This window comes from Lepisosteus platostomus, chromosome 6 (genome assembly GCF_059453375.1).
Source record: "Lepisosteus platostomus isolate fLepPlt1 chromosome 6, fLepPlt1.hap1, whole genome shotgun sequence".
In the NCBI taxonomy this organism is placed as follows: Eukaryota; Metazoa; Chordata; class Actinopteri; order Semionotiformes; family Lepisosteidae; genus Lepisosteus; species Lepisosteus platostomus.
Window position 1 is genome coordinate 6,031,513 of NC_142616.1, and position 9,026 is coordinate 6,040,538.

A 9,026-nucleotide genomic window follows, 5' to 3' on the forward strand; every position below is an offset into this window, starting at 1 on the left:
GCTGAGCCCAGGCTAACCCCTGTCTCGCCGCTACGCATAGGGTCTTTTTCCGCTCTCCTGCTTCTCCACGGTTCATCCTTTTCTGACATCCGTGATAATATCTTACAGAATGAAATAAAAACACTTGTTTGACACAACCTGACCCTGAGTGCTGTAGCAATCTCTACTTCTCTGACTCTTTTTAAAGTAAAAATGTTCCACCATCCACTTCGCCATGGTTTAAAATATTTACATTTTGTACCTAGACTTAAGAATATATATTTTAATGAGGTTTTCATGAATTTTCTCAGTATCCATTTTACTCATATTTTCAGATGTTAATAGCCCCCATGTTTGACAATGATAATGGTGAAAAATCAATGAAAACAACATAAACATTATTTTATATAGCACCTTTAAAGGTGGTTTCTCAAAGCACTTTACAGAACGACAACAACAATGGAAAAATACACAAGATACGCACAATGAGAGGAGACAGTAGATGAGGGTACAGAATATGATAGGAGCAAAGGGGTAAATAACAGAAACAGTTAAGTAAAGGCTCTTCTAAAGGTTTTGAGTCTAGATTTGAAAGAGCTTAGGGAAGGTGGCTCTCTGATGTCCTTAGGCATAGAGTTCCAGAGCTTTGGGGAAGGAAAATATTACTTTAGAACAAATTTTCATTTTTATTACATATTACTATAGTGCCTGGGCTTCAGAAAATAATTGTATTGAGTGTTTCATGCTGTTATAGTTATATTTGGGCTAGCACATTTTTATACTCAGTGTGTTTTCAACATATACTGTATTTGTCCTGCTGTGAGATGTTAATACACCACACATTTCACAAACATGACTGAGAAAAAAACACACTAAGTAGCATTGAAATGTTTCCTGAGGAACAACAACATCCAAGAACTGGAGGTTCTAACTTCTAAATTATAATTTAGGTTGAAGTTTATAAAGAGGTTGGAAGTTAGATAATTTTGATAAGTTAGATAAAAACTAGCTTTGGTGAAAGTCCAGCCTCTTGGCCATCGGGACAATACTGATATTGATACTGATACTGATTATAATCCCTTACACTAGGTTTTCTGGTCACTCAAGTAATGGGAACTCTCCTCCACAGCCACCAATGTGTGGAACCATCTGGATGGTGCACCAGTACTCTCACCACACAGCAGCTCTCAGTGGGGAGGAGAGTAGAGTGATGAAGCCAGTTCAGAGATGGGGGTTACTAGGCTCCTCTGAGAAATAGCTAGAAAATGGTTGGATGTATTCAATTCCTATAGAACCTGATCACACCCTAGTGAGCAGCTTTACAGTATTCTGAAGGCTGCTGTCATCATTCTTCAGACTGTAGGGAATACAGGAAGTGTATACAATGAAGGCTTGTTCTTGGATAGCTGGATAATGAGCATATTTGTATCACTAAGAAACACTGACATCACAAAGTGCCAGAAGCACTTCCAAGTGGTCGCTTTTCTGCTCAGTGCACTACCTTCTTTCACCAGCAGACAGCAGCAATTCCCTGTCAGGGGTGTTGCTCTGTTCTCATCGCAGCAACTTGAGTACTATGAGCACGAACGCGGAAGTAACGACACAAAGCTGAGATTCCGTTGCGAATCCCGGTGGAGAATCTGCTTGTCCAGTTCAGTTGTCTTCCGGAAGGCAGCGTGGTGTCCTTGCTGTTATCAGTGCCTGCACACTGCCGCCTTTTTGACAAAAGAAATCACGCGCTCTGCAGTCTTTTAAAATCATGCGGTATTCATTAAGGGTCGAAGCTGCTTCGGTGACCTGTATAAAGCAATTGAATAGTCAGACTAATTTAAATCTAAGTTAGATGATTAAATAAAACAGTTGCCCAGCTTGATCGCAACTTACAGTAAACGGCAAATGCAGAGGTAGCGTGTGACGTCATAAACACAGTCACAGCCAGGCTACAAACAAAGCACCCAAGCGCTTTTATAGCTATTTCAGGAGACTTTAACCACGTATCTATTTCCACCACTCTGCCTACTTTCCACCAGTTTGTTAAGTGCCCGACCAGGGAAAACAAAACACTGGACTTATTATATGCCAATGCTAAGGATGCATATAGTTCCACAGCCCTTCCCCCCCTTGGCAGATCAGATCACAACCTTGTCTTGCTTACACCACTATACAAGCCTATTGTCCAGCGCCAACCTGTGACCATGAGGACCGTGAGGAGATGGTCTCAGGAGGCTATGGAGGATCTACGTGGTGCTTTGGAGGCCACCAACTGGGATGTGCTGTGCGAACCACATGGGGAGGACATAGACAGCATGGTGGACTGTGTCACTGACTATATTAACTTCTGCGTAGACAACACCATCCCCACCAAAGACGTACACTGCTTTTCAAATAACAAACCCTGGATCACCAGCGACCTGAAGGCTCTTCTGAATGACAAGAAGAGAGCCTTTAGGAGGGGAGATAAGGAAGAGGTCAAGCGTGTACAGAGGGAGCTAAAGCAGAAGTTAAGAGAGAGCAAGGATGCCTACAGGAGGAAGGTAGAGGACAAGCTGCAAAGGAATAGGGTGAGAGATGTATGGAGCAGCATGAGAGAGATCACTGGCTTCAAACAGGCTGGGGTTGCAACAGAAGGGAACCTGGAGATGGCCAACAAGTTGAACCAGTTCTTTAACAGGTTTGATTCTGGGTCCTCTGTGGCGCAACACCCATCCCCCCACAGCCACACGCTCCCTAACCCTTCACAGCTGCAACTGCCCAACACCTCCTCCATCCCCCCACAAACATGGCCGCCTACAGCTACAACCCCCGACGGCTGCTCACCCACACATCCCCCACAGCTGCCACTCTCCAACACCTCCGCCATTAACACCTCCGGCACTGAAAGCACTATGAGCATCATCCCCCGGGCCAGGCTGACCATCACAGCTGACCAGGTGAAGAAGGAGCTGAAGAGGCTGCACGGGGGTAAGGCCACAGGACCAGATAACATCTGTCCCAGAGTTCTGAGGGCCTGTGCTGATCAGCTGAGCGGAGTGCTCCAGCGACTGTTCAACCTGAGCCTGCGCTTGGAGAGAGTCCCGGTGCTCTGGAAGACATCATGCCTGGTCCCGGTACCAAAGAAAGGGCGCCCCTCTGTCCTCAACGACTACAGACCAGTTGCACTGACTTCTCACATCATGAAGACACTGGAGAGACTGGTCTTATCCCACCTGAGACCCATGGTCAGCTCATCACTGGACACCCTACAGTTTGCCTACCAGCCCAGTGTTGGTGTGGAGGATGCGATCATCTACATGCTGCAAAGGGCCTACTCACACCTGGACAGGGCTGGCAACACTGTAAGGATCATGTTTTTCGACTTCTCCAGTGCCTTCAATACCATCCAGCCCTTACTTCTAAGGAGGAAGCTGGAGGAGATGCAAGTCGATGCCTCCATGACCTCGTGGATCACTGACTACCTGACGGGCAGACCACAGTCTGTGAGACTTCAGAACTGCGTGTCTGAACTGGTAGTGAGTAACACAGGGGCACCTCAAGGGACAGTTCTTTCTCCATTCCTCTTCACCCTCTATACTTCGGACTTTAAGTACAACTCAAAGTCATGCCACCTGCAAAAGTTCTCAGATGACTCTGCGATTGTTGGATGTATCAAGGGTGAGCAGGAGGAGGAGTACAGAGGACTGGTCAGCAGCTTTGTGGAGTGGTGTGGGGTGAACCACTTGGAACTGAATGTTACAAAGACAAAGGAACTGGTGGTAGATTTCAGGAGGAAAAAGGTCAAACCTACTCCTGTCTACATCCATGGGAGTGGCGTGGAGATGGTGGACTCGTACAAGTACCTGGGAGTGCACATCGACGATAGACTGGAATGGTCTAAGAACATCGAGGCCATCTATAAGAACGGACAGAGCCGACTTTACTTCTTGAGGAGGCTCAGGTCCTTCAATGTGTGTAGTAAGATGCTACACATGTTTTATCAGTCGGTGGTAGCGAGTGCCATTTTCTACGCAGTGGTGTGCTGGGGCTCTGGGATTAGAGCAGTAGATTCCAAAAGGCTGAACAAGCTCATCAGGAGAGCGAGCTCTGTCATTGGGTCTGACCTGGACCCCTTGGAGGTAGTGGCTGAGAGGAGAATGATGTCCAAACTGGAGGCCATCATGGACAACTTCTCCCATCCCCTCTATGACAGGCTTGCAGGAATGAAGAGCACGTTCAGCAATAGACTGATTCACCCACGGTGCGACAGGGAGCGCTACAGGAGGTCATTCTTGCCGTCTGCCATAAGACTGTACAACGCATCCACCTTGCGTCTTGGCAGAGGCAACAGCGACAGTGACCTGTTTCTGGACTAAACGCATATACACATATACTGCTACATCTGTTCTCTTTCTTTTTCTTTTTCTTTTTCTTTTTCTTTTTCCCGTTTACAACCACTTTTGTGCAATATATGCCAGGGACCTGTGCAATACATTTATATTTATATTTATATCTATGGTTACATCTATATTTATATTCATACGTGTGATACGATTTTCTGTGTACTGTTCTGTTCTAGTTTCCTCTTGTGTGTCCGGACTGTGAGTAACTCTTGTATTGTATTGTATGTATTGTACTATTAGTATATAATTCGTTACACTGTGGCTGTGTTGTGTGTGTTAAGCTGCTGTTGCACTGCAATTTCCCTCACGGGATCAATAAAGTATCTATCTATCTAAACCGTAACGAATGACAATCAGTCAGAAGTGCACCGATTTCAGCACCAAGGTCAGCTCTCGGTATCCACGCTAGATGAACAGGCACTCTGTTCATATAGAGGACATCCTATGTACAGTAGCTGTAATGTAGGAGAGCATTTTATTATACTGAGAATGCATAATGAAACATACGAGACTATTAAGACTTTTTAGGTTCTATTTCATTACAAATAACACTGGGGCACCTTTTACGACATTTATATATTGTGGTCTGGAAATCTTGGCAGTTGATCTGTCCTCAACCTCAATCACAATGCAAGCTCTCGCGTGTTTAGGTCTTGTGGTCTCGAGTCCCTAGGGCAAGAAAAGTTGCCCTTGTCTTACATTATCCATTTCATTCTTGTGTGTCTTCCCCTTGTGATGGAGATAATTGCAGTGTTTTCACTGACGGTTAATACACTGCGGCGTTTCCCTGCAGATCTGCACTGTGTCCAGTTAACTCAGTCGGCATCGGAAATCGGAAAGCCAGGACAGTCCCTACGGTTGTCCTGCCAGGTGTCTGGATACTCCCTGATTTATAAAACATACACAAGTATGTATCTGGCCAGTGTACGAAGTAAATTACGGCACTCTGCACAGTGTACGAAGTAAATTATTTTCGCAGTAATTAATTTACACGTGTATAATAATTATAGTAAATATAATAAATTAATTACTGCGAAAATAATTTACTTCGTACACTGTGCAGAGTGCCGTATACTCCTAGTTGCAGCTCACACGATACATACAGTAAAAAGCCTCAGGCACTGTGTTAGATGTGTTTTCGACGTTATATATGCGTTTATTAATGTCGTCGATTTTACGGTTGCAATTCGACGTTGATTATACGTATATTCGACGAATCAATGCCCACAGCTTGGCATACAAGGGTTTTGCGGAGGGGGTCTTGCCACCTGCCTGAAAAAAAACAGTAAAATGTTTGAGTGCCTATAGAGTTTCTATTTTTATTTTCTTGAGAAAAGTTGATACCATTTCCTGGACACCCCGCCCCCCATCAGTGCGCGGTGCCCGGGGAAAAATCTGTAGGGGGGCGTCTGAAAAAATTCTGAGGGGGGGGGGTGATATTTCGGTTGAAACGGAGCTGTACGGTGCAGCTACCCAAATGAAATCTCGCAGCTATGCCATTGATTAGTGCTTCATGATAGAAGATAACGACTAGCAATCTGGTATTTGCGATGAAGTTCAGTTTCACATTTTTCGTCACTCTCACAGTTTGTATTGCCTGGAGTGAAAAGTACCATAAGCGTTAATTTTTGCAGCTACAGTACATGGAGGTTCTGAATCGTTAAGAAAAAAATGTTGTAAAACCAACAGAAAGCACAGACTGCTATACCTAGTCCTAGTTATATAACGATTTTAAGTATAATGATAAACTACTGCAAGGAATCGGTCCACCTGAGCAAACAGGATCGTAATGTTGACACTCAATAACGACACTGATATGTGCAGTTCCTGGGCGGATAGCCCTCCTGCCCATCAAACAGTCTGAGTGACTGTTAGTGTCATTTAGTGTTGTCTGACCATAAACAAAGTACAACTATTTTTTAGGGCGCAAATTAAGTTAGGTACATTTTTTTTGCCCAAAACTGAAGGGGCGGCAATCCCTCCCACCGTGATGCCAGGCCTGTCCCCATCCTATCCCATAATGTCATTATATATAATACCATACAACAGTGGCCGATCCTTACTAACTGCATGCGTTAAAATTGCACATCAGCACATAGCAGGGGGGCACATAGCCGCGATGTATTATCAATGTTAAATTTCAACCATAATACTGACAACATTAATAAACCCATACGTTGAGAAAATATCGAACCAAGCATATTTTCTGGTTATATACCACAATGCATTGCTAGTATTCGTTGGTCACCATTTTGGACACGTTTTTCAAACGTAGAAGTATTTATCCGCAAATATCTCAGCAATCCTCTTTTGACGAGTATGAATAATAATAATACTATCTGAATACATACAGATCTTTCTTAATATTATTTTTATTAAAATAGTACGCGAATAAGCAAAACACATAAAAATAGTGTGAATGGGGAAGGTGACACAAAATCGTTTTGCCGTTTCTCTATTCTTATTCTATGTTGTACTTTCAAACTTTGGGTACTCTTTATGACAGACTTTATTGCTCAACTGCTATGATGCAAGCCAAATTTTATACATTTATTTCAGCTTTGAGCTTAGTAAACCGTTCATTTTTTAGATTATACTAAAGAAGATATTAATCATAATTTATTTGGGAAGTAATATTATATAATTTTCTCCTAGCTGCGGTGCTGAAGTCCCACCCTACATCAACAGAAAAATAAATAAAGGAGCACGCAATGTGTTACTTGAAGAATGCATATGCAAGGCAGGGGGCCAGCAGATCTGGACACTGAAAATAATAGGTTTTTGGTTCTAACTGTTAGGACAATTAGACAGGGTTTGCAAATAGTGGACAAAAATCGTCTTAACTTCCATTGTAATATTTTTTTTCTTGGAAATATAGAAGTTGTACATTTTAAAATGTATATTTGAATCAAAATGTGGTTTTGAGTTAGTGTGTTAATGTAATTAGTTTGTGTTTGTCATTACTATACTGTATATTGCCATGTTACCAGAATTTGTAGCTGAAGTTTAAAACTAGTTGTGTTTTTTATGATTATTGCCCATATGTTGATTGTTGATTGATTGTATACAAGGTATAATTTGAAATACATATTTTTCAGGTGTGAATGTGTATTTTGAGAATACATTTCTAAACCAAATCATTGGGTTGATTTACTAGTTTCTTTGATCTATCTTTGATGTATAATAGACCTCTAATGTTATCCGTATAATAGACCTCTAACCATATACGTATAATAGACGTCTAAAGTTATACGTATAATAGACCTCTAAAGTTATCCGTATAATAGACCTCTACCCATATACGTATAATAATCCTCTAAAGTTATCCGGAACTCCTACCATATATGTATAATAGTCTTCTAAATTTATCCGTATAAAAGAACTCCAACCATTTACGTATAATGAACATCTAATCATAGACGTATAATTGACGTATAACAATAGACGTGTATTAGAATTTCGTTCTAGACGAATTGCGGACCACATTTAGACGTCTAAGGTATGCGTTTAATAGACGTATATAATACGGCTTTTGCCCACTGGGATAGCAAGCGACTGCATGTTCTTACAAATTGGCTTTAACTAGCCCGTCTTCGTAGCTGTGTCCTTTTTTTAAAAAAATGAAGAAGTGATCGGTTTCTCATTGTGTCCTTTTTAAATGAGTATGCAAATCAAGGGCCGTTTAAAGATTCGTCTTTCAGCTACGTGTTTTTAAAAAAGTTAGGATTAGTAACTTCCTGTATCACAAGACCATTGTTTTCATACATTTCATAGAATCGGCATACTGCACTACTTGGACATAATGTATTGCATACACCCTGGACACATCGCAGCTCTATTTATATTGAGCTCTGTCTGAGTTTATTTTATTCCATTTCTATTGCACTATTATCTATTATTATATAACCTTATTTTGTCACTTTAATTTTGTGATTTCGAGCTCGCAGAAAAAAACAACATTTAATTGCCCGCAGCTACTGCTGCACGGTGTATTGTTGTGGATTTGATTAATAAACTCTGTTTGATTACGCAAATAGAAAAAATCTTAAATGTGAAAAAGAATCAGGACTTTTTAAAGGGGGCACTATGCACCAAGTTAAGCCAGGGAGTTCAGATTTTGACTGCAAAACAATCTGGAATCTGGAAAGTATTTTTATTTTCAGATAAAAATACCGAACACAGACTGTATCTAAATGATGTTTAAAGGTACCAACACACTAGGTACTTTTAATTACTCGATGTGATTAAATCAACGGGTTTGCTTTTCGTGCAATTTGAGTTCGGTGGGGTGGATGTTTTGCATTTGAAAAGAGCGCCTCCTTTTTCGAAGTATGACGCAAATACAGAAAGATCACGACCATCGGATCTTTTAATTGTGATCTTTGATAAGTTGAGCCCAGTGGCAGAGAGCTGAAATGATTTCTAATAGATTGTCTGCATCTCCACGAAGACCTGTCTGAAAGCTTCATTTGTCGAGAACGTTATAGTGATCGTTACACACGCTAGTGAAACTTGAACAATATGGTTACAGTTGTGACTATAGATTACAATTGCAATTCGCGAGAAGAAGCTTTCACCGAAACAGATTGCACCCGTTGGTTTCATCACATCAAGTAGTTAAAAGTAGCGAGTGTGTTGGTACCATTAAACTGGCTTGTACGCAGTCACGTG